Source organism: Natrix helvetica, assembly GCF_964273705.1.
Source record: "Natrix helvetica genome assembly, chromosome: 3".
NCBI classification, from domain to species: Eukaryota; Metazoa; Chordata; class Lepidosauria; order Squamata; family Natricidae; genus Natrix; species Natrix helvetica.
The window spans coordinates 52,244,836-52,271,911 of record NC_138549.1 but is presented as its reverse complement, the minus strand read 5'-3'; the positions used below and the strand labels follow the sequence as shown (position 1 = coordinate 52,271,911).

Sequence of the window (27,076 nt, the reverse complement as noted above, 5' to 3'; positions counted from 1 at the left end):
CGAATATACTATACTCAAGAAATGAATGCTATGGTATAGCGTGTGTTGCTTTTACGTCCAACAGATGGTGTTGGTTTTCAAAAAAGCATGTTTTTACAAAAAATCATGTTTTACCTGTCACAGGTGTAACATCTATATAATATACGTATATAAAAACATGCACGTAGTCGAATGCAACGTTGTGTCAAAATTTCAAAGCAATTGGTAAAGAACTTTCGTAGATTTGAGATTTTGAACAAACAAGCATTACATTTTTATTTATATAGAAAGAAGATAAGTAATTAGGTTTCACATTTTGATGCAGTAAAATGAATGGCTAGGTTATGGCCCAGTCTATTTATGTTAAAGCAGTTTGGCTAATCCAGTAAGTCATGGTTTAATAAGCATGAGTTCAGGTACTGTAAACACATGATTGCAATGTCTCTGAATTATGGTCAATGGACAATGCTGCATATATAATATTCCCTTGATTTTACATTAATTAATCTGGGAAAACAATCATTCCCTAATTTGTTCTTATCAGAAAAAATGAATTAACATTACAGTATTATACCTGCTAAAAGTAGGCAACATTTTGGATATTGTTGGATTCTAATGCCCCATATCTTTTAATCAATGCCAGCTGCACTCTTTGTTCTATTTAAAGCTATATCTGAAAGACAGTATCAGCCACCTGATTTATTTCTCTGCCTCCTTGTTTTGTTTCCTATCAAGGAGGCATACTACTATTAAAATGATTGCTTTTTATGTCTGTGTTGAATGATTTTGCCCCAGTTGTTTTTGGAGTAAATCTGTACTAATAATCTTAAAGTCATAGCTACACGATACACTTAGCATTTTAGTATTTACTCTTTCTCTGCAGGTAAGTCATTCGAGGCAAGATGGGTTGTGAAATTGTGATAGCATGTTAATGTCTAGAAAGAATAAATAAAAATTTAGACTGTCCCACAGTTAATCATGCTTTCTGTCTAACTTCTCATAGAATTATTTTGAGGAAAATGTGGATAATAGTTTCCCATAACATTTTTTACGAATCTAATAAACCGAATCTACTTCCAACATAACCTTTTTCATCGAAGTAGTTTTCAGAAATATATTTCCCTAAATATAAAGGATATGTGACAATTTGTAAACTTTATTTATTAAATTTGTTTAAAGCAGTTAAACTTTAAATGTGTCCGCGGAATCGGTATAAATTGAAATAGATTTGACTACATTTTAAGCGACATATTTTACTGTAAATTAGTTTTTGAGTACATTGAGTATATTAGTTCTTCAGGTATATACCATGAAATAAATCCGGTTATTTCCCTGGTTTGCAATATGAATTAACAGGGATTTGTTAGCCAAAGCCAAACAGATAAAACTTTTGGTGGAAAAAGAACGTAAGCCGGGGAATCTTAGCGGCGAAGGAGAGACCGAATGAGAAAGGCGACGATGAATGAAAACCTCAAGGGGAGGAGATTCAGAGGCCGAGGCACCGGGCGAGGTGGGGCTAAGTGTTGCGTACGCGGTTGTCGACTTTTGTGAGGCAGCAGAGGTAACGAATAGGGCGGCAGTTATGCGTGAAATGGGAAGGTGGCGACACTGGGAAATTGCGACGCCCTCAGCAGCAGTAGCAACCTCGTATTCATGGAGATTTTTCCTCCTCTTTTTCTGTATTTCTCTGTCTTTCCCAAGGTGGTGGCGGTGGCGGCAGCAGCAACAACAGCGGAAGTGACGGTCAGTGTGGGGTGCTGTCGTTGGGGGAAGATGCCGACTGTGGCTGTTCTAGGCAAACCAGAAGGTAAACAATTGTGACAGGGAAAGGAGAGACAGGGATTCTAGGAGAGGGACGAAGCAGGGCCCGGCAAAAGCCAGTGCCCTGACGTTACCGCCGAAAGAGGCCTTTCTCACGAACGCGTTGACGAAGAGAGATCCTAGGCGCAACACCTCAGTTGCAATGTCCATCTACTTCAGCCCCACCGTGAGATTCTCCTCTATCGTTAGGTCCCCAAAAGACCGCCCCTCTTCGTAGGGTCAGCGGGAAGAACTGTGACTTCAGCGCTGCCGAGAGGTATGTGAAGCTGGGAGCGGGATGTTCTCCTTCGTTGCTCTCCCTGCTCCTGGCCTCTTTGCTGTTCTTTAGGTTGTAATTTTTCCTTTGGATCCTTCTTAGATAAAGCTTTACTACTCTCACTCTCTTGCTACCATGTTTGGCCCAAAATGAACGCTTAAACTAGACCTTTTTACTTTTCTCTGAATTTCTAATGTAGAAGGGGCAACTGTTTTTTTAAGAAGAGAGGAAATCTTCGCTGAAATTTCCAATAGAAAAAGGGTGGAAAGATTTTCTGTTTATAGATGCTACCTACCCCACGTTGGGGAAGGGGGTGGGGTTTTTGGTTTTTTTTTGGCTACTTTTGATAACAGGAATAAACAAAAAGCATCTTTTATATTCAGATATATTTTGTTGTTCTGGAATTTATTTTCTCTCTTAATTTAGCAAAATAAAAAAGTGGAAACGCAGGTTAGAGTATGGGCTCACTCTGTGTAAATGCATTAGTGATGTGTCCACATAAATTCAATTTACTATATCTAAAATAAGTTATCCATTTTCCCTGTCTCTGTGTTAATTCTGAGTGAATTGAACTATTTAGCTTTAATTTCAGTTTAGCTTCATCCTGTCCCCTCCCAGAAACATATTAAAATGTTTCACAAGTTATATTGGTGTGAATTACAGTACCTGACAATACTTTAATCCAGTGGTGAAATTCAAATTATTTTACTACGGTTCTATGGGTGTGGCTTGGGTGTGGCAGGGGAAGGATACTGCAAAATCTCCATTCCCACCCCACTCTGGGACCAGCTAGAGGTGGTATTTGCCAGTTCCCCGAACTACTCAAAATTTCTGCTACCGGTTCTCCAGAACCTGCTGAATTTCACCCCTGCTTTAATCCAGTATTGACCATCTTAAATCCTGCATTCAAGTAATTGGCATTATCTTAATTAACTTTAAACTTTGATCTGGTGTAATACTGTAACTTTCCTTGTGCTCGCTTAACTGTCATCCAGTTGAACAGAGAAAAGGGAAAAATAACTTATTTTGAGATAATGCATTTATATTCTACAATACTGATCCCTTATTTTGTATGTATCAGTGAAGAATAATATATTTTTTGCAGTGCCACTTTTTTGTAACACTTAATATTAAAAATAGTTTTCTGGGTCATTTTTCAAATAACTATGTTTATTAGTAGGGCACCAGTGCATCATTTTTTAAGAAAAACAAAATATGCTACAAGGTTAGTCCACAGTTGGCTTTTTCAGTTAGTCTAATTCAGTGGTCGGCAAGCCGCGGCTCGCGTGCCACATGCGGCTCTTTACACACTTTAATGCGGCTCTTCTGTGTGCCGGGCGCCCGCTCCCCTCCCTCCTCTCGGGCACTTCAAAACAAGCGCCCCTTTCCCTTTTTTCTTTTCGACCCACAATGATTAGGGAGGATCCTGAAGTCGGGCGGGGACGAGAAGCGAGGAGGCAGAAAAAGAAACGGAGGCTAAGGAGCTTCCCCCCCGCCCCCTCCCAGCAAAAATCTAACCGGGGAGCCGGGCGGGCAGTAGCAAATTAGCCGATCACGCCGCGTGATCGGTTAATTTGCTACTGCCCACGCGGCGTGATCGCCTAATTTGCTACTGCCTGCCCGGCTCCCCGGTTAGATTTTTGCTGGGAGGGGGCGGGGGGGAAGCTCCTTGACCTCCGTCTCTTTTTTCCCCTCCTCGCTTCTTGGGGCTCCACCAATGGGGGAGCAAGGCCCACCCAGCGCCAGGCTTTGGGCTAACACAGAGGTCTGCAAAGTTGGCTTTTTTAAGACTGGTGGACTTCAACTCTCAGAATTCTGGGAGTTGAAGTCCACCAGTCTTAAGAGCCAATTTTGCAGATCCCTGGGCTAATATGATTGATGCCCTTGGTGGACTTCAATTCTCAGAATTCTGGGAGTTGAAGTCCACAAGTCTTCAAGCTGTCAGGTTTGAAGACCCCTTGGGGTTTTTTTCCTAAAGGGTTAGGGATGCAAGGATCTTGTAACTTGACAGCTTTAAGACTTGCGTGCTTCAAATGCCAGAGTTTATTGAAACTAAAAACAGTGTACCATCCTATGTATTTTCGGTTTTAAAAATGTGACTCTCAAAATAAATTTCAATCGTGGTTTTGGCGAGATTTGGCTCAGTTAAAAAAAAGGTTGCCCACCACTGGTCTAATTGATTGTATAATGAAAATGATAAAACATAATTTTATAATGAAAATTATAAAAATAGAAATAAGCATTGGCCTTAAATATAATAAGATTATATTTATGGAATAATATGGATGTCTTTTCCCATGACATTGCTTCATCTATATGTCATTAGTGATTCTAATATGGAATATAATGTGCATACTGCTTTCTGCCTTCTGTACAAGTAGTTCTTAACTTACAGCCACAATTGGGACCAGAATTTCTGTTAAGCAAGACAGCTAAGCAAGTTGTGCACAATTTTACATTTTTTTGCCATGATTGACTGTTAAATGAATCACTTGGTTGTTAACTTTGCTTTTGGAAGCCGACTGGGAAGATTGCAGATGGCAATCACATGTCTCTGGGATGCTGGAACCATTGTAAATACATGCCGGCTACCAAGAGCCTGAATTTTGATCACCTGATTGGATGCTGTGACAGTCATAAATGCGAGGATCACTTGTAAGTCAATTTTCAGTGCTATTGTAACTTCAAATGGTAGCTAAACAAATACTATTGGTACATAAATAATTTCTAGAGCAGGCTATTTTACATTCATAATTAATGGGTTCTAGACAAAAAAATTAAATGTGGGAAAAATAATTCATTGTAGTTGCTATATCATGTTAATTTTTATTTCTAACGATAATTAAGATTTATTATTATTCCTAGACATAAATTGTCTGTTGTATGCTGTTATGAACCTTGCTGATTAGTAGAACATATGCACATTTTGCCCTGAAGAATATTGGAAACTGGTGTCCATACTTTTGGAGAATGCCCAGGTTGGGGAAGGCAGTATTAGCACCTGGAAATCTGCAGGGTCTTAATTTTGCTTTTTTAAGCACAGGGTGGTAGATATATCTATATGTTACTGATTTCAGAAAATCAGCATGTTGTATCACTAGAAATCTGGATTAAATATGAAAACAACAGGAATTTGGAAAGGTGTCATCAGAGTTTTGAATTCATATGTGATTAAAATACTTGAAAAATGTGTGTAGTTGAGAGTATTTGATGGACCTGAATGGATATATGATATACGGGTAGTCCTCAATGGAACTGCATCTACATGGAGGGAAGTATGCAGTGGAGTACCCCAAGGCTCTGTTTTAGGCCCAGTACTCTTCAACATCTTCATCAATGATTTGGATGAGGGAATAAATGGGGAACTCATCAAATCTGCAGATGACACCAAGCTGGCAGGAATAGCCAACACTCCAGAAGATAGGCTTAAGATACAGAAGGATCTTGACAAACTTGAACATTGGGCACTATCTAATAAAATGAAATTCAATGGTGAAAAGAGTCAGGTTCTACATTTAGGCAACAAAAATGGAATGCACAGGTACAGTGGTACCTTGCTCAGTAGTAGTAACTGTGAAAGGGATCTTGGAGTCCTAGTGGACAACCATTTAAATATGAGCCAGCAATGTGCAGCAGCTGCCAAAAAAGCCAACGCAGTCCTAGGCTGCATCAACAGAGGGATAGAATCAAGATCACGTGAAGTATTGATGCCGCTTTATAATGCCTTGGTGAGGCCACAATTGGAATACTGCATTCAGTTCTGGTCGCCACGATGTAAAAAAGATGTGGAGACTCTAGAAAGAGTGCAGAGAAGAGCAACAAAGATGATTAGGGGACTGGAGACTAAAACATGTGAAGAACGGTTGCAGGAACTGGGTATGTTTAGCTTAAGAGAAAGAAGGACTAGGGGAGACATGATAGCAGTGTTCCAGTATCTCAGGGGTTGCCACAAAGAAGAGGGAGTCAAACTATTTTCCAAGGCATCTGAGGGTAGAACAAGAAGCAATGGGTGGAAACTAATCAAGGAGAGAAGCAACTTAGAACTGAGGAGAAAGTTCCTGACAGTGAGGGCAATTAATCAGTGGAACAGCTTGCCTCCAGAAGTTGTGAATGCCCCAACACTGGAAGTCTTTAAGAAGATGTTGGATAGCCATTTGCCTGAAATGGTATAGGGTTTCCTGCCTAGGCAGGGGGTTGGACTAGAAGACCTCCAAGGTCCCTTCCAACTCTACTATTGTATTGTATTGTATTGTATTGTATTATATTAGCATTAACATTAGCATTACATCCTCATATGCAATGCAGCATATCGGGTAGCAAGGGGTCTCCATATTTTCAATTTGGGGCGAATAATTGCCATGTGATATTTAAAGTATTTAAGTCTTCTATGAATTTTCTTCACTATGTATTTTGAAGATGTCTTCTTAGACATTTGGCATTGGGGGAATCCATCTCATTGCCATCTTGGGAATTTGATTGTTCTTCATGTGGAGAACATGGCATTGCAAGTTAGAGTTTTCTGCACGTGAAGTGTTATATAATTTGCAGGAGATACTCTTTTGGATCACTTCTTAATTAATTATGTATTAATTACATTAGTAACATGGTCAAAATAGCTAATCTTTAGGATTCAGCAAAGGCATCTTTTTGGAAGACACCGAGTCTTTTAATACTCACTGACACCTTCCAGGTATCACTGGCATAAATGGTTATCAGGATCACAATAGAGGCAAGCAAACAATTTAATTTTCAGTGATGTAGATGAGTTAGAAATTATTGGAAAATTCTATTCAGAGCTATAAAAAGATCAAGATCACTCAAAAGAAACAACATCCATAAATGAGGAAATGTCAGATATCCTAGTGGAGGAAGATTAGATTAGATTAGATTAACAGAGTTGGAAGGGAGGTTATAGGTCATCTAGTCCAATCCCCCGCCCAAGCAGGAGACCTTACACCATTTCTGACAAATTGCAGTGCAGTCTCTTCCTGAAAGCCTGTGATGAAGCTCCCACAACTTCCAAAGGAAAGCTGTTCCATTGGTTGATTGTTCTCACTGTCAGAAAATTTCTCCTTATTTCTAAATTGAATCTCTCCTTGGTCAGTTTCCATCCATTATTCCTTTTTTTGGGGAAACATTTTTTTACTATTTTAATTAAACAAAAACACACAAAAAAGAATCATTCTTCATTACATCTTGTAGAAAGCATGTTGATTGGTTACAAATAAATTTCGTGCATTACTACCACAATCATTCTTTATACATCCTTCAGATTTTTGATTTACATTTTAAATCGAAATTTTTCATGTATTTTACCATCAATATACCATCATTCTCATTTAGCTATAATTATTTAAATGTGCTGGAATCATTTGTATTTAAAGACACAACCACCTATTGGCATTCTTTAGCTATTGCTATTAGCCTCCAATAATTACCCATTTATAGCATAAATATCATTAAGCATTATCCATTAACATTTCCTTATTATTATTGTAGTTATCTAAAGAAAAAAGAATTTTTTAACCATTTATATCACATCTCCTCTCCTCCGACCCAAGAAAAATTACATCTTTATAATAAAATCTAAACAAAAGTTTGTTAGTAAAGTTTATAAGTACCCAAGAGAAATTACATCTTTATAACAAAGTCTAAGCAAACGTGTATTAGTAAAATTGATAAATCTTTTTCCCAGGTCTCGATTTACAATTTATATCCAAGTTGTTTTTACTAATTAAAATTATTATTTCATTATTATTATCATGATGAGTTATTAATTAACGAATAAGCATTTTAAAGAAAACATTCTAAAAGTGTCTACAAAATCCTACTTATTAATCACCAAAGGTTAGCTAAATTTTGGATTATCAACCTTCATTATCAACCTATGTCTTTCCAGTAAGAAAACAATCTTATCTCTTTAGCCAGTTGTTGCGTCAGTTCTCTTATGAACTTCTTTATAAAGTTTTTAAAAACTTCTCTCCACACTTTTTTGCTTGAAAGATTTCTCATGTAGTCTCGTTGCCCTTGAACTGGTATTAAAATTAAAATATCTTTGATTATCAAATGTCTTTCTAAAACTGTTTCTCTTCTTAATTCTATCATCAAATCCATTTCTTGACAGGAGGGGTAGAGCTCCAAATCATCAAGTATATAATAATAATCAGGTTCATTTTTCCATGTTCCCTTCTTTCCACTTTCACTCATAGGTGCTCCATTATTAGGTTCATCTGTTATCTTATCTTTATCTTCTATGTCTTCACTCTTCTTTAATTTTTGAGGCTCCAGTCCCTTCATCTTTTATTGTGCCAAACAACAGTCTATCCAACTTCTTATCAAATCTCTCAAATCCTTCCAATATATTTAAAATTCCATCCAAAAAATCCTGGTAACTTATAGTTTCTTCATCTGTATATAAATACATATTACCCAGAAGAGAAGAAAAAGTTTAAAATCCACTGCTACTCTCGCCTTCAATGTCTCTTTTATGTATAAAAATATTTTTGTTTTAGATTTGCTTAAACATAAGATTCTTTTAATTTTTTCAAAAAAAGTGAGGGTTCTATCTTTTCTTTTCAAAAAAGTGAGGGTTCTATCTTTTCTTTTATTTCCCTTCCCTGGTCCAAAATATTCCACAAAGACACCTGCAAGGGAAGGTGTCTTGAATCGTTATCAGTCTCTACAGATAAGCTGCAAACAATGTCAACAGCATCCAAGAAAATAGAGCAAAGGATACATTGTTTCAAAAAAAAACCCCAAGTTCTGGCTTCTGAATGGCAGATTCAACTTTCTCTTATTCGTATCAGACTTAAGGAAAACAAAAATCTCCTAAGTGTCTTTAATACAATTTAATAAACAGTAAGAGGAAGGATTTTTAAAGTAAAAAAAGTTTTAAATCAACCAAAAAAATAAAGTAACAAAGAATAGGAGAAAAAATCAATTCATTCACTTAAGAGGAGAAACAGGAAGTGTTCCAATCACTTCAATCCACAAAACGTTGTTACATAGAAAAAAAGAAAAAAAACTTTCTAAGGCAGTCCAATAAAGATAAATGTCGGCACTTTATTCTTTTGCTTAAAGAACTAATTTATCTTTTTTTTTAAAAATTCTTTAGGCAATCATTCTGAAAGAAAAAATCTCACCAGCTGGACTCACTTTCACTGTCTTTTTCCAGAGCCGTCTCCGACTTTGTCACCCTGGGGGCTGTCTGTTTATTGCCGGCTTGGAGAACTTCCCTTGGATCGATCAGGGACTTTGCGGTATCCCTGAGACCAGCAAGTATTTGTCTCCCTGTCACCGTCTCTCCGGGACGGTTTAGGTCCATATGGACCGTGCAGCAGGTAAAAGAATCAACGGCGGTCTCGGAGTTTCGAGACCGCACGTTGTGTCGTCGCGACGTCTGGCTCTCTCCTCTCCATCCATTATTCCTTGTCTAGCTTTCAGGTGCCTTGGAAAATAGCTTGATTCCTTCCTCTCTTTGGCAGCCCCTCAAATATTGGAACAATGCTATCATGTCTCCCCTGGTCCTTCTCTTCATTAGACTACCCATGCCCAGTTCCTGTAACCATTCTTCATATGTTTTAGTCTCCAGTCCCCTAGTCATCCTGGTTGCTCTTCTCTGCACTTTTTCTAGAGTCTCAACATCTTTTTTATAGAGTGGTGACCAAATGCAGTATTCTAGGTGTCATCTTACAGTACTAAGGCTTTATAGACTGGTATTGATCTTGATTGTATCCCTGTGTTAATGCACCTTAGGATTGCATTGGCCTTTTTGGCTGCTGCTGCATACTGCTGGCTCATATTTAGCTGGTTGTCCACTAGGACTCCAAGATCTCTCACAGTTACTGCTATTAAACCTGGTTTCACCTAGTCTATATATGTACTTTTGTTTTTTCTTGCCTAAGTGTAAGACTTTACTTTTCTCTACATTGAATTTCATTTGTTAGATATGGCCCAGTGTTCAAGTCTGTTAAGATCCATCTGGATCTTAGCCTATCATCTAGGATATTAGCTATTCCTGCCAACTTAGAATCATCTGCAAATTTGGTAAATAAAAAAAATAAAAGAAGTAGGTTGTGGTCTACTTTGTCGAATACTTGCTGAAGTCTAAGTATATTATGTCCACAATATTTCGCTGGTCTACTAATTTACCGTATTTTTTGATGTATAAGACACACCTTTTCCCCCCCTAAAAGAGGGTGAAAATTTGGGTGTGTCTTATACACTGGATGTAGCCCCGCCCACCCACTGGCCCCACCCTTTGGCCTTTGCCTCCCAGCAATTCACCTCCTTGCAGCAAATGGGAAAATGGGGTTTTTGGAGGCGGCAATAGGCTATGGCAGGGGTCAGCAAACTGCAGTTCTGGAGCCGCATGTGGCTCTTTCCTCCCTCTGCTGCGGCTCCGTCACCGGTCAGTGCCACAATTTTGAGAGGAGCTTCCGGTGGGGGTGTATTTGAGAAGCACAGTGCGCCAGGAGAAGACTATGGCAAGGAGAGGGTTTTCCAGTTGTCTCCACAATTGATGGGCTTTCGGTTATGACAGGTAGAGGAAAAAGTATGCTGCGCTAGGAGGAGACTCTATGGTGGGGGAACTGAACTTCCGGTCAGCTCCAGAATTGAACAGGGGGCTTCCGGTTAGGACCTTTGTGGCTCCCAGTGTTTTCTTTTCTGTGGGAAATGGGTCCAAATGGCTCTTTGAGTGTTTAAGTTTGCTGACCCCTGGGCTATGGCAATCCCTGCAGCCTGAAACAGCTAATCTTTGGGAGACCCGTAGTGAAATTGAAAGTGAAACTTGCTGTTTGCTGCAAGGAGGCAAATTGCTGGGAGGCAGAGGCAGATTTTTTCCCCTTCTAATCAGGCTAATCTGAAACAGGCTGTTTTCTGCAAGGAGGTAAGTCAATAGTTATTAATGCCTATAGAATGTTCAAATTATTAGACTTATTTTTAAAGACTGCTTTATTATTGTTCTAGACAACTTAACAAAATGAAGATTCTTTTTAAAATAAATGCTTGATCTGAAGAGGCCCAGTACTATTACATCTTCTTTTAAATAGCAGAGAATAATGTATATTTCCAGAAATCCACATCAATTTTAACAGCATCTGTACAAGTACAGTCTGAAGTGTAATACCACAAACTGTATATTGTCTGTACTGTTTGCTGTTAGGAGGCAAATTGCTGGGAGGCAGAGGCAGATTTCCCCCCCCCCCTTTCCTCCCCAAAAGCTAGGTGCGTCTTATACTTCGGAGTGTCTTATACTCTGAAAAATACGGTAGTCACTATGTTGAAGAATGAAATAAGATTGGTTTGGCATGATCTGTTTTTAACAAACCCATGCTGACTGCTAGTTATTACTTTACTCGTTTCTAGATGTTGGCAGATCTGTTTTTTTATTATCTTTTCCAGTATCGGTGTTAAACTGATTGGTCTGTAGTTTCCTGGGTCTCTTTTTCTTCTCCTTTTTTTGAAGGTGGGAACCACATCAGCTCTTTTCCAATCCTCTGGTAGTTCCCCAGTGCTCCAGGTTTTTTGAAAGATGTGGTACAGTGGTTCTGAGATGACAACTGCTAGCTCCTTTAGAACATAATCCATCAGGTCCTGGTGATTTATATTCGTCAAGATCAGACAGGTGTTCTCTTACTATTGTTTTGCTTATTTTAACTTTTATTTCTAGTCTGTCTTTTACAATTAAGTTTTTGGTAGGTTGGGCTATAGTTTCTTTTTGCAGGAAGACTGATGCAAATAATGAGTTAAGCAGTTCTGATGGTAGGTGGACCAAGGCAGTCACAGAATGGATCCCACTTGATAATAAACGACCACGAAAGAGACCTAAAACAAGATGGATCGACAACATCAGTTGGTGGTCCAATTGGCAAAAGAAAACTCAAGACCATATTGGTTGGAAACCTGCAGAAAAGTCCTCCATCCTGCAGTAGAAAGGCAATGACTAAAGTAGTGATGATGAGATGAGGATTAGATTTTATTAATCTTCTGGAAAACAGCTGTTGCTTTTCCAATGTGGCACTTGACATCTGTCACAATGTGGCACTTGACATCTGTCACTTGTGACCACCATTGCCAGGAGCAAGCCCAGATGAGAAGAGGAGGGTTGGGTGTTGAACTATCAAACCATCTCTGTAAAAATTATAACCACTACAGAAACAGCAAGAATATGACTATTTTCCAGAGCAAGGGAAAGGAGGCTCCAGTGGATGGTATTGTCATGCCCATTTGGCCACGAGACTGGGATGAAGCTGAAGACATGCCTCTGTGCTCCACCCTTTCTTCTCCAGTTCATCTCAGTCCGGCTAAATAACAAGACCTATTTTAAACAACTTCTGCAATTTTGCATCTACTGGAACCTCCTTGCCTCTGCAGTCTCTGTGAATAGCTCTCTAGCCTGTGAGTAGCTCTAGGTGGTTTCCTTCTAGCCACCAGGAAGTGATACTTTGTATCCCTGGAGTCGGAGAGAGTGCTGGAGGTTGCGGCGGCCATTCCGGCACTGCAAAACATGTGGCACTGACTCAGGGCTTTTTGGGAGATCTGGAGGCTAGAGGCTCAGGATTCCCAGTCCTAGGGTCTCCCATCGCCCCAACTCTTCGCAAAACGTCTTTGGCGGCTGGGATTGAGCCGCGGCAAGCAGCGGAGCGCAGAGAAGAGCACGAAAAATATTTTTGAATTGTGCGTGCGCTGCAGGAGTAGTGGAAAGCGCGCGAAGCCTTATTGAGCCGAGCCTCCAGGCACACCGATCTCGGTGTTGAGGCAGGGGCTGCCCAGAAGAGGAGGAAGCAGCAACTGAGCCTGCATTGATTCTCTTTTTTTTATTAAAGAGTTTTAATAAGTTTTACAAATATATCCCCTTCCCCTCCCCTCCCTCCACCCCGATCCCACCCCCCTCCAACCCTCCCCCCAACCTCCCAGAGCAAAATACAGGGTATAAACATTTAACAATCATACGCTAACATAAGCTAACTAACTTTAACATCTTCCTCCTCTTGTACTTTAACTCTTCTTTTGCTAAGCCAGCGGTTCTCAAATAGTGGGGCGCGCCCCCCTGGGGGGGCGCGAGGCTCCGTAAAGGGGGGCGCGAAGGCTCCCTTTCCATCTGGGTGCAACGGCGGCGAAGGCGTGGGCGAGGCATAATATATCCCGCCTGGAAGTGGCAGCACTTCGGACTGTGGATTTTCATTGGAGCCGCGGGCTGGAGCTGTGCAAGAAGCCTGCTCGGGCGGGGGTGGGAGGGAGGGAAGCATGGGACCGCCCGTCTTCGCCACCGCGTAGCTCGCCTCCCCGCCAGCAGCTCCACCGCCAGCATTCCGTCTGGAAGCGGAAGCGCAACAGCCGCTGTTGGGGAAGGGACAAAGGGGCGGCGGTCGCCCGATCTTGCCACCGCCACCCCTTCGCCCCTGGTAACGGCGACTGTTGTGCTGCTGCTTCCAGCTGGGATGCTGGAGGAGCTGCTGGCAGGGAGGGAGGGAAGAAGGGGAGGAGGGAGTAAGGATAGACAAGCAAGAGGGAAAGAGGAAAGAAAGCAGGAGGGCAGAAGGGAGGTGGAAGGAAGGAAAGAAAAGCAGACACGCCGGAGGGAAAGAGGAAAGAAGGCAAGCAGGCAGGAAGGAGGCAGAAGGAAGGAGGGAAGAATGGAACTGGAAGGGAGGCAGGGAAGGAGGGAGGGAGAAAGGAAGGATAGGAGGATAGGGAAAGAGGAAAGAAGGCAGGCAGGCAGAAGGGAGGGAGGTGCAAGGAAGGAAGAAAGCATAGATAAGCAGGAGGGAAAGAAGGCAGGCAGGCAGGGGGAAAGAGGAAGGAGGGAACTGGAAGGGAGGCAGGAAGGAAGGGAAGGAGGAAGGGATGGTGGAAGGAAGGATAGACAAGTAAGAGGGAAAGAGGAAAGAAAGCATGTGACTACGGTGGGAGACGAGGAAAGACCGGTGTGCTATGTTATGCAGAGGTGTACTTATAACAATTTTATAGACAAATGATACTATTTACAGTCGCGCGGGGGGGGGGAATGTTTTCTTCTTCCTAGGGGGGGCATGACAGAAAATAATTGAGAAGCACTGTGCTAAGCTAACTTTAGATAAATTATACCAATCCTTGTTCTTTCACTCATAAGCTAATTGGAATTTCTTAGTCCGATATTTATTTTGAATATATTCAATCCATCTTCTCCATTCCAACTTGTATTTCTCATTTGAATGGTCCTTGAGATATGCTGAGATTTTGGCCATCTCTGCTAAGTTTACTACTTTTAACGTCCATTCTTGAATAGAAGGCAGCTCTTCCTTCTTCCAGTACTGCGCCACCAGCAATCTTGCTGCCATTGTTAAATTTAGAATCAAATTAGTCTCTATAACTGTACAGTCTGTAATTATCCCTAACAAGAACAGTTGGGGAGTGAACTTTATCCTCTTTTTAAGAATATTTTGAATAATCCACCATATTTTTATCCAAAATGCTTTAACTTTTTTGCAAGTCCACCATATATGGTAATACGTAGCGTCAGCACAGTCACATCTCCAACATTTAGGTTGTAAATTCGGATACATACAAGCTAACTTTTTAGGATCTAAATGCCATCTATAAAACATCTTATAGAAATTCTCTCTCAAGTTTTGAGCTTGTGTAAATTTTACATTCCTTACCCAAATCTTTTCCCATGTTTCCATCATTATTGGTTCTTCAAAGTTTTGTGCCCATTTTATCATACAATCTTTAACTAACTGTTTCAGAATCCATTTTTATCAGTATATTATACAATCTTTTTATATGCATTTGACCCTGGTCCCTAATTTGTTTTACAAAATTATCCTCATTTTGCATGATACCAATTTTCTGATCTTTTTTCCATCTGGCCTGTAACTGTCCATACTGAAACCAGGTTTGAATTACCCTTTCCTCTCTTAGTACATTCAAAGGCTTTAGCTGTAGTACACCTCTTCCTATGTTAAGAAGCTCTCTATATGTAATTACATCCTGTTTTTGTTCTATACTTATATTCTCTATTGCATGTCTGGGCACTACCCACATAGGTATCTTATCATTTAACTTATATTGATATTTTTTCCAGACACGCAGTAGAGCATTCCTTAAAATATGGCTTTTAAAAATCTTGTCCACCTTCTTATCATATATTAAGTAAGCATGCCAACCGTATACCAAATCATATCCCTCAATATTCAGTATTCTGTCCTCTGTTAAATTAATCCAATCGCTGATTGTTGATAAAACTACTGTTTCATGGTATAATTTTAAGTTGGGCATTTTCAAATCTCCCCTTTCCCGTATATCTTGCATTATTCTAAGTTTTATTCTCTATTTCTTCCCTGCCCAAACAAAATTATTAATACCTTTCTGCCATTCTTCCAAATTTGCATCTTTTTTGAGTATTGGTATCATTTGAAAAAGAAATAGAAACTTGGGCAAAATGTTCATTTTTACTGCTGCTATCCTTCCCAACAAAGACAGTTGTAGTTTTTTCCATTTAGTAATCTCTGTCTGTATTTTATGCTATAATGATTCATAATTATACTTATATAGTTTCCCATTTGAGGTTGTAATATGAACTCCTAAATATTTAACCTTTTTTACTATCTCACATCCTGTTACTCTTTCTAATTCTTCTTTTTGATTTATGGTCATATTTTTAACTATCTTTGTTTTCCCTAGATTTATTTTAAACCCAGATACTTGACCATATTGATTAATTATATTCATTAAACCTATAGCTGATTTCCCTGGTTGGGTTAAAGTTGCAACCAAGTCGTCCGCAAATGCTCGTACTCTATATTCATAATGCCTAATCTTAATTCCTTGTAGATCATCTGACCCACGTATTCTGTTCAACAATAACTCCAAGGTTAAAATGAACAATAATGGAGACAGGGGACACCCCTGTCTTGTTCCTTTTTCAATTTTAAAGGATTCTGTTAAGTATAATTTTATGCTGTCTGTTTCTGGTATATTGCCTTAATAGATTGTGTGAAATATTCTACAAGCTGCATCTTTTGTATTATTTTCATTAGAAATTGCCAATTCACTCGATCAAATGCTTTCTCCACATCTAAGAATATAAGCACTGCAGGGACTTGGTTATTCTTCCCCAAATATTCCAATATATTAACAATTTGTCTTACATTACTTTTCATTTGTCTCCCCTGTATAAAACGGGATTGATCATTGTGAATCGTGTGTTGTATAACTGACATCAGCCTATTTGCTAATATTTTAGCAAAAAAATTATAATCTGTATTAAGTAATGATGTAGGCCTATAGTTTTTTGGCTGAGTGTGATCCTGATCTTCTTTCGGAATCAGGTAAATAAAGGCTGTTCTCCAAGATCGTGGTACCCTTCCTTCCAATTGAATTTTATTAAATAATTCCTTAAGAGGTTCTACCATTTCTAATTGTAACTTTTTGTAATAAACCACTGTCAATCCATCTGTACCAGGGGCCTTGCCAATTTTTAGCTGCTTAATAGCCAGGAGAGTTTCCTCCGTGGTTACCGGTTGATTCAGTCTTTCCCTTTGCTCATCTGTAACTATAGGGATTTTCCCTTTCTCCAAATATCTATCTATATCTAAACCTTGTATTTTATCACCAGCATACAGTCTAGTATAGAATTCTAAAAAAGCCTTTTTAATCGTGTCCTGTTGATAGACTTCTTTATCTTTGTATTCTATTTTCTCTATAGTATGAAACTTTTGTTTCTTCCTTAACATGTATGCTAACCACCTGCCTGGTTTATTTGCATTACAAAAAGTATTACGTTTAGCGTATAGCAGATTAGTGGCTACTTGATCTGACATCAACATGTTAAACTGCCCTCGCAGTAAAGTGATTGCTTCTTTTGTCTTCTTATCATCTGGGTTAGATATTAGCACCTGCTCTTTCTTTTTTATCTCTTCTTCCAACTCCTTCGCTTTTCTCCCTGTCTACGTCTATATAGGTTATTTAAGTTTTTTAAAGCACCTCTCATATATGCTTTACTTGCATCCTAAACCATTTCCATAGATGTCCCCTTGTGCATGTTAAAAGCAAAATATTCTTTCAATAATTTTTTGCATTCTGTAACATTTCTCTCGTATCTAAATAGACTTTCATTTAACCTCCAAGACCTCCTAGATCCCTCTCCATATTCCAATTCCATCCAAACTGGATTATGATCTGTTAGAGTTCTCGGGCATATCTTTGTCGTCTTTACCCTGGAAAGGAAATCATTTGTAATTAGTATAAAATCAATTCTAGAGAAGGATTGAAGCCTATCGGAAAAAAAATGTAAAGTCCCGTTCTTTAAGATTCCGTTCTCTCCAGGTATCTCTCAATTCCATATCATCTATCATGTCAAAAAAAGATTTAGGCAATCTTGCTCGTGTTTGAGTATTTTGCAAGAGTCTCTTCTTGTCCTTCATAGTGTCCAATACTCCGTTCCAATCACCCAGTAATATACACGATCTATAATCCCATTGTATTAATTTGGTATGAAGCAACTTGTAAAAAAATTTCTTGTTGATTGGGGACATATACTCCTGTTAAAAGTATTTTCTTTCCTTCTATTAATAGTTCAATTGCAATATATCTTCCTTGAGGATCTGCTTCAATTAATTCAGCCTTTAAATCTTTTAAGTATATAAGTATACCATTTTTCTTCTCCGGAGCAGATGCCACAAAATGTAGTCCCAATCTTGCGTTCATCAGATATTTCTGGTCCTGTGTTCTAATATGTGTTTCTTGCAGACAAATCACATCATTTTTAAATTGTTTCAGATAGTGGAATATTTTTTTCCTTTTTTGTGGTGAGTTTAAACCATTAACGTTCCAGGTTAGAAATTTAATTGTCATCTTCAGCCCCCTGAAGCTTTTTAAGAGCCACCTGGAAATCCTGCTGGAATTTCTTCTTTGGTCTGGCTCCCCCCCCCCACAGCTTCTGTATTTATGCTTATAGTTTCTTGGATTGTTGTCTGGGCTTGTTGCATCTTTAATTCTTGCTCTTTACGTTTGGTAGCCGCTCGGGTTTGTCTTTGTTCCATGATTTCTTCTATCTCAAGTAAGTTCAGGGTTTGAGCAGCACCCACTTGTGCCTGGATATCTTCCTGTTTATCTTCCCCTGCTTCTTTTCTTCCTCTAGATTCTGGAGATGGAGGGTGTCTAGCCTTTAATACATTGCTGTAAAAATCTCTTGCTTTTCAGACTGAGCTAAGACGATATCGTACTCCTAAGTAGTTCACCACCAATCCTTCTGGAACCTCCCATCTGTACTGTATCTGGCGAGTTCTGAGTTCATCCACTAGGAATGCATAATCCTTTCTAGATCTCAACATTTTAGGGGGAATTTCCTTTAATTCTGTCACCTCTTGACCTGCGACCTGCAATTTGTTTTTATACGTTGCTTGTAATATCCCATTCCTTATTTTCCTGGTAACAAAATAGGTTACAATATCTCTTGGTAGTTGTCTCCGTCTGGCAATCCATGAATTTACGCGGTAAATTTACGCGTCTGCCAGTCATATTCGGTCTTGGATTCACCAGTTAATTGGATAAAAGCTTCTACAAATATCTCCTTTAAATTTTCTTGGTTACTTTCTTTCAAGCCTCTTATTCTCAAAGCAAACTCCATAGCTCTATATTGTGTCATTGTGACTTCTGCCTCTGACTTATCAATCTTGCTTTGAATGTCTACAACTTTGTTCTCCAAATTCACATTGGACTGATTGATTTCTTCCACTCTATCCTCCAGTGATGTTACGTAACCAAGCAAACTCTTAAATGCATCCACTATATCTTCCCTTATTTGCTGGTTGCGAGTTTGGATTAAGTCCTTAATTTCAGACATTTCGTTAGACACATCTTTAAGGGCTTTAGTAATTTTGCCTTCCAGAGCAGAAGCTTGTTCTTTTAAGGCATTTTGCAGGTTACTTTGGAGGGCTTCAAGTGTTAATGCTTCTGCTAGGGGTAATAAAGATTGCAATTTTTGTGTCTGGGCTGGAGAGCTTCCAGCGCTCTTAGAGGCAGTTAATTTAGTTTGCTTTGAAGCCATTTCCAAATACTCAAATCAAACTTTTCAGCGGCCAAATTGTTATCCAAAAAGTCCACCTAACCCCCAGACTTGTTAATTTTTATAGCTTGTTAGCGAACCAATGCTGTTTTGTTTTATCTCGAGCTCTTGATTCTTTTTACAACTTTAGCAAGCACTTAACAGATACTTGCTTCTTAAGTTTCACTTTCACCATGCACTTTCAGGTGCCATCTTCACTTTTATCCCCCTTAATCTTCACAGAAGGAAATTATAGTAAATCTGAATTAGGTTTTGTACTTCGATTATAATACAATACAATACAATACAATACAATACAATACAATAGTAGAGTTGGAAGGAACCTTGGAGGTCTTCTAGTCCAACCCCCTGCCTAGTCAGGAAACCCTATACCGTTCCAGACAAATGGCTATCCAACATCTTCTTAAAGACTTCCAGTGTTGGGGCATTCACAACTTCTGGAGGCAAGCTGTTCCACTGATTAATTGTTCTAACTGTCAGGAAGTTTCTCCTCAGTTCTAAGTTGCTTCTCTCCTTGATTAGTTTCCACCCATTGCTTCTTGTTCTGTCCTCAGGTGCCTTGGAGAATAGCTTGACTCCCTCTTCTTTGTGGCAACTCCTGAGATATTGGAACACTACTATCATGTCTCCCCTAGTCCTTCTTTCTCTTAAACTAGACATACCTAGTTCCTGCAACCATTCTTCATATGTTTTAGTCTCCAGTCCCCTAATCATCTTTGTTGCTCTTCTCTGCACTCTTTCTAGAGTCTCCACATCTTTTTTACATCGTGGTGACCAGAACTGAATGCAGTATTCTAAGTGTGGCCTTACCAAGGCATTATAAAGTGGTATTAACACTTCACGTGATCTTGATTCTATCCCTCTGTTGATGCAGCCTAGAACTGTGTTGGCTTTTTTGGCAGCTGCTGCACACTGCTGGCTCATATTTAAATGGTTGTCCACTAGAACTCCAAGATCCCTCTCACAGTTACTACTATTGAGCACGGTACCACCTATACTGTACCTGTGCATTTCGTTTTTCTTGCCTAAATGTAGAACCTGACTCTTTTCACCATTGAATTTCATTTTATTAGATAGTGCCCAATGTTCAAGTTTGTCAAGATCCTTCTGTATCTTAAGCCTATCTTCTGGAGTGTTGGCTATTCCTGCCAGCTTGGTGTCATCTGCAAATTTGATGAGTTCCCCATTTATTCCCTCATCCAAATCATTGATGAAGATGTTGAAGAGTACTGGGCCTAAAACAGAGCCTTGGGGTACTCCACTGCATATTTCCCTCCATGTAGATGCAGTTCCATTGAGGACTACACGTTGAGTGCGGTTGGTCAGCCAGTTACGAATCCATCTGGTGGTGATGCTGTCTAACCCACATTCTTCTACTTTATCTAGTAGTAGGTTATGGTCTACCTTATCAAAAGCCTTACTGAAGTCCAAGTAAACTATATCAACGGCATTCCTCTGGTCCACTAATTTTGTCACATTATCAAAGAATGCAATAAGATTAGTCTGGCATGATCTGTTTTTGACAAATCCATGTTGACTTTTGGCTATTACCTTGTTTGCTTCTAGGTGTTCGCAAATTCGTTGCTTGATTATTTTTTCCAGAATCTTTCCTGGTATTGAGGTCAGGCTGATAGGTCTGTAGTTTCCTGGATCTATTTTTTTCCCTTTTTTGAAGATGGGAACCACATCAGCTCTTTTCCAGTCCTCTGGTAGTTCCCCGGTGTTCCAGGATCTCTGAAAGATATAATTCAGTGGTTCTGAGATCTCGTCTGCTAGTTCCTTCAGAACCCTGGGGTGTAATCCATCCGGTCCTGGTGATTTGAACTCATCTAGGGTAGACAGGTGCTCACTTACCATTTTCTTCCCTATTTCAATTTGTGTTCCTAATCTGATTTTTGTGGTGCTGCTTTTGACAGGTTGGACTGTTTTATCCCTTTGTGTAAAGACAGATGCAAAACATGAGTTAAATAGTTCTGCTTTCTCCCTGTTGCTTGTTACCTTCGTGCCACTTTCTCCTAGCAATGGACCAATTGTTTCCTTAACTTTTTTCTTGTTTTTAACATGTTGGAAGAAGCTTTTTTTGTTAATTTTTACTTTTGTGGCAAGCCTTTCTTCATTGTGAGCCTTAGCTTTCCTCACTTCATCTTTACAGGCTTGGGCTATTTGCTGATATTCTGCCTTAGTTATGTCCCCCTCCTTCCACTTTTTATATTTACCTTTTTTGTCTTTCAGTTTGTCAGATAGTTCTTTATGCAGCCATGCTGGTTTCTTTTGGGAGCTGATATTTTTCTTCTTCATTGGTATTGTGCTAGACTGGGCCTTTGTAATCTCATTTTTCAAAATTTCCCAAGCTTCTTGAGTTGTTTTCCCCTTGAGGATTCTCATCCATGGAATTTTTCCCAAGCTCTCTCTAAGTTTATTGAAATTAGCTTTCTTAAAGTCCAAGACTCTAGTTTGGCTTTGTTCTACTACTTGTGTTTGGATAATGTTGAATTCCAATATTGCATGGTCACTTGCCCCTATGGCTTCAACACCTTCTATCATTTCCTCTCTGTTAGTGAGGATTAAGTCCAATATGGCTGATCCCCTTGTTCCCTTCTCTACTTTTTGGAAACAAAGTTGTCTGCTAGGTTTCTTAAGAACCTGTTGGATCTTCCACTTGGTGCAGAGCTTGTTTCCCAATTGATGTCAGGGTAGTTAAAATCTCCCATTACTATTGTGGTGTGCTTCCTACATACCTTAGTTAGCTGACTAGCAAAAAGTTCATCTACTTCCTCTGCTTGGTTGGGTGGCCTGTAGTATAGACCTATGGCAATGTCATTTCCCCCACAACCTTTAATATTGACCCAAATGCATTCAAGATAGTTCTCATCATTGTTGTGTTCTATTTCTGTAGAGATGTAGTTATTTCTTATATATAGTGCAACTCCACCTCCTCTTTTATTTGGTCTATTTCTTTTAAATAATTTAAATCCTTCTAGTTGTATGTTCCATTTGTCGGTTTCATCCCACCAAGTTTCTGTAATGGCAATAATATCATATCTGCCCTCTTTTACTTGAATTTCTAATTCGCCCTGTTTATTCCTCATACTCTGTGCATTGGTGTATAGACATTTGAGTCCATTTTGATTGACCCTGTGTTTACTGTCTACATAACCTGTGTTATGACTGACTGCCTCTATTTTCTTGCTACTTGTGTGATTCATGCACATGGTATGGCAATCACTATTAAATGCTTGGTTTTGCTTGACAGCAGGAGTGATAATCTTACCCACACACACATCTATGTTACATGCACTTATAACCCTATGAATTTTAGTTTCCTGGGGACAGAAATGTTCTGTATCTATTAATTCTCTGTCCCCGCTCTTCAGTTTAAATGTTTATCAAGAAAATCTGTGAATTTAATGCCAAGTAACTCAGTCCCTTTCTTGGATGGGTGCAACCCATCTCTTTTGTACAGTTTTTCATTGGACCAGCTACAGGCATCATGACTAATAAAACCAAAGCCTTCCCTTTTACGCCACACCTTTAGCCAAACATTAAACTCTGCTACACGCTGGCCCTTCCCTTTTTGTTCCTTATATACAGGTAAAACCTCTGAAAAGATAAGCCTACAACCTATACTATTAAGTTCATACCCCAAGTTCTGGAAATCATTCTGCACAGAAAGTACATCTTTTTGGGACAGATCATTTGTGCCAAGATGTATAATAGCATCAACGTCACAGTCCTTACTTGGACTGTCTTCGCTCCACCTGCTTCTTATTCACTCCTGTCTTCGCTCCACCTGCTTCTTATTCAAATGTAGATTAATGCTTGATGCTTAATGTTGATAGCAGGAGTGGTCATGGTGCTTTGTTCTGCCGATGCAGAGACGCCCTGGGAGCAGAGCACTATCAGGCTGCAGGGGGGCTCTCACCTTTCAACCCCCAGAATTACTCCTGTGGATCAAAGGGTGCGCTACCCTTACCCGGTTGCTCACCTCCCCCTCTTTTCCCGAGGGGAGAGTTTTCAAACTGCCAGACAGCTGATTTACGTGTTCTAGCAGCCTAACGCGATCTCAGGGCTGGCGTTCCCAAAGGAACATCCATCAGCACCTACGTTGCCACCGGAAGCTTGAGCCTACATTGATTTTCCTTTTTTAACTGTTCCAGCTGAAGAGAGAGAGAGCCAGGAGACTGCGCAAGGAGGGTGAGTAATTTTTCCTTACTTTCAATCCCCACGTGGCCAAGATGGTGGAGGAAGCGGGAAGGTCCCCTTCTCCCCCTAGTTCACCGGGGGAGGGCCCATCCTTCAGGCAGTGCCCCACTGCCTCTGCCAGGGCTAAGAAGGCTGCCATCCCCTGCCCCTCCTGTGCCACCCAGAGGGACGAATTAAGGAGGCACAAGGCCATTTCGAAAACCTTCTCCAGGGCTGAAAAACTAAGGGCCTTACAGGGCAAGCTCAGTGCTTCCCCTCCTCGCTCCAGATCCCCCTTGGGGAATGAGGCCTGCACTGGCAACCCCCCAGGTTCCCCAGATATCCTGGGGAGTTTCTTTGGGGATATATCCCACTCTCCTCCCCTCTCCCTGGAAGACCAGGACATGGACCTGGAGGATCCCTGCACCAATGTGGATCCCCTAGAGGATCAGGCCCTACCCAGGCCTCCACTAGCTCCCCAGGCTGGGGTAGCTCTAAACCCAGCGAATTCCGGCTGGGATTCTCTGGATGTGGACAATCTGCCAAAGGGGTTATAGAACCTCATAGAAAGCAATTTCATCCGGAATTGCACATGGTTTGCAACAGCAGGCTGCTCGGCCCCGAGCACCAGATCAAGGTGGGAACCCTAGAGCCAGTGCTTCCCACGCTCGCCCTCCTTCTGAGTCAATGAGCCACCCTGCCTCTCCCTCCCTAATTAGCGAAGGCTCAGTAGTTGGGGATAGATCCCAGAAGGATCCTGACCTTTCTGAGGATGAAGTGGATAACAAGCCGGAGTCCCCAGCATTTACTGGTCTCTTTCCCCCTAATATTTTCCGTTCTCTTCTACGCAAAGCGTGTGTCACTGCGCAGGTAGAAGAGGAGGGGGGGCTAGAAGGGGCGAAGGTAGGGGCTCAGGAGGGCACCTCAGAGGGGACAGCAGCTAAGAGGCCTCGGGGCCCAGTCTTCTCTAAGCCCAAGAAGGTGAAGGAGGACATCCCTGCCCCTCACGTCTTCCTGGAAGTGGTGAAAAAACAATGGGAGAAGCCCACTGCCCTTCCTAACCCTGGCAGCAATGACAGACACTTCTATAACATTGAGCCAGATTTCTCCCAAGCCTTATAGCTACTCACCGTGGATCCACCTTTGGTGGCCCTGGCATCTCCTGCGTCTCTGGTGGCCAAGGACGTTGCAGACAACCTTAAGGTAGACAACAGGAAGGCAGAAATGACCCTGAGGAAGACGTTCCAGTCCGTGGCCTGGGCCATCAAGGCAGCAGTATCAGCCTCTTCCTTAAATCGCAGAGCTTTCCTGTGGATAGAGAAGATCCAGGAACGCATTCCTCCAGAGGATGTGCGGCTGCATCAGAATTTAAACAAGTTATTGGCAGTGGCGCAGTTCTCGGCTGATGCCACCCTAAACGCGATGAAGTTGGCGTCCAAAGCTATGGTGTCATCCGTGACCTCCTGTCGCCTCCTTTGGCTCTGGGGATGGCAGGCGGACAGCAAATCGAAGTGGCAGCTGGCCTCGGCTGACTACACAGGGGGCTTCCTCTTTGGTGCCGCCCTGGAACTGCTCCTCGTGGAGGACAAAAATAAGAAAAAGGTTCTACCCACCTCAACGAAGAAGGCGGAGCAAAGGTCCTCCTTACCGCAAACCCTTGTATCGACCACTGGAACTGGAAGCTCAACAGAGCAGGTACTCTTTCCCCAGGTGAGAGAGGCAACCTGATCATAACTTCAATAGGGACAGATCCCGCTTCCAGACACAGAGTAAGCAGCCCTTTCGAGGGGCGCCCCTACTGCCGGGGCAAATAGGTCGAATCCAACCCCACCTATTGGCGGCCGCTCGCTCTCTTTTTCGAGGCCTGGGCGGAGATTTCCTCAGACGCGTGGGTGCTCAGCACAGTCTCTCAGGGTCTTAGGCTAGAATTCACCTCCATCCCCCCCAAACTATATCCACACTTTTCCCCCATCTCAAAATATTGACAAGCGCAGGCGGATGCGTCAGGCTATCAAACATTTGCTTGACATTGCCGCAATAGAACTGGTCCCCCCGGACCAGGTGAGTGTGGGGTTCTATTCAAACTTGTTCCTAGTGCACAAGGCTTCAGGGGGCTGGAGGGCTATCCTTGATCTGAAGCTCTTGAACCAATATCTAGTTTACCGCAAGTTCAAGATGGCATCCCTTAAGTCCATCCTGGCGGGCATAAGGGTAGGGGATTTCATGGCATCCATAGACCTCACGGAAGCGTATCTCCATATCCCCATACTCCCCAGGCACAGGGGCTTCCTCCAGTTCTCATTCCTGGGGCGCCATTGTCAATACAGGGCCTTGCCCTTTGGGTTGACCTCCGCTCCCAGAACATTCACGAAGGTGCTGATGGTAGCGGCGTATCTCAGGGGGTTCCCCATTAGATTGAATTGCTACCTGGATGACGTCCTCGTCTAGGGGACATCTCCATCTCAAACTAGAGCGGATCTTACGCAGTTCATAAACACCCTGCAACGGTTGGGGTTCTCTGTTAACTTCGAAAAGAGTTCCCTCGTCCCGTCCACCACGATACTCCATTTGGGGCGGTGATTGATTCCTGTTCAGGGAAGGTTCCTCTCCCCAGACCGAAGGTCCAGTTTGGTTAGGATGGTTAAGCAGGTCTGCAGGGACCGTTATGTTCCCATAGCCTTTCTCTCCAGCCTGTTGGGGAAACTCATATCCTGCATCGAGGTAGTACCGTGGGCACAGTTGCACGCCGGGACCCTGCAGTGGAGACTCCTACCATTCCAGAGGGCCAACACCAGCAGCTCACCGGCCAAGGTCGAGGCCACCCCTCAGGTACTGATTTCCCTCAGGTGGTGGCTGTCCGCAGCCTTGCTCAAGGGGTGCGAGTTCAGGGACCACGGACGCCAGTCTCTTCAGCTGGGGGCCGACCCTGGGATCCCAGATGGCGCAGTGTCGATGGTCTTGACAGGAGCTCCAACACAACATCAACTGATTGGAGCTCTGGGTGATCCACCTGGCGCTTCGGCACTTCCGAAACTCCGTCAAGGGCCATCACATCCTGGTCCTCACCGACAATGTGGCAGCCAAAGCTCACATCAACCGTCAGGGCGGTATATGATCCAAGGTGCTGCACAACGAGGCGATGGCACTGGGCATCTGGGCGGAGATGCACCTGAGGTCGACCCGGGCGGAACACATCACTGGGATCGACAACCATCAGGCAGACTGGCTGAGTCGAAAGACGGTGGACAACGGAGAGTGGAGCTTGTCTCAGGAGCTGTTCCAGAACATCTGCCGGAGGTTTGGACGGCCAGTACTGGATCTCTTCGCCACCCTGGCCAACGCCCAACTTCTGCGGTTCTTCTCTCGGTTCCCAGCTCAGGAAACGGAAGGAGTCAATGCCCTTCGCACAAGATGGCCAAAGGGGCTGCCGTACGCATTTCCCCCCCTTCCCCTCATCCCCGAGGTAGTTCAGAAACTAGTCAGGGAACAGGCAGAGCACCCCCACAGGCCGAGGAGACCCTGGTTCGCAGACCTCAAGATCCTGTCAGCCCGACCTCCCTCGCGTATCCCGGAGGGGGAAATAGAGCTGCACCAATGGAAACTCAGGCACCTGGAACCACACTGGCTGCAACTAGCCTTGTGGAAGTTGAATGGGAGCTCCTGAGAGGGGCCCACCTGTCCCTGCAGGTGATTAAGACCAGAGAGGCCTCACGCAGAAAATCCACTACGAGAGTCTATGATTCCACCTGGTCTGCCTTTGTAACCTGGTGCCAGGGGAATCAGGT

General features: G+C 41.9%; 1 protein-coding gene across 10 annotated transcripts in view; it reads left to right on the top strand.

The window, feature by feature from the left end:
* The first annotated feature begins 1,355 nt into the window (after window positions 1-1,355).
* KLHL15 (kelch like family member 15) overlaps window positions 1,356-27,076 on the top strand; it is a 150,329-nt gene continuing 124,608 nt past the window's right edge. For 2 of the 10 annotated variants that reach the window (XR_014174829.1, XM_081946242.1), the window contains exons 1-2: window positions 1,729-2,056; window positions 4,575-4,711. The gene's annotated coding sequence lies outside the window, so the exon portion shown is untranslated. Of the gene's footprint in view, window positions 2,057-2,838; window positions 2,967-4,574; window positions 4,712-27,076 lie in introns of those variants that run through there. The other 8 variants (XM_081946245.1, XM_081946244.1, XM_081946248.1 and 5 more) reach the window with 8 other exon arrangements.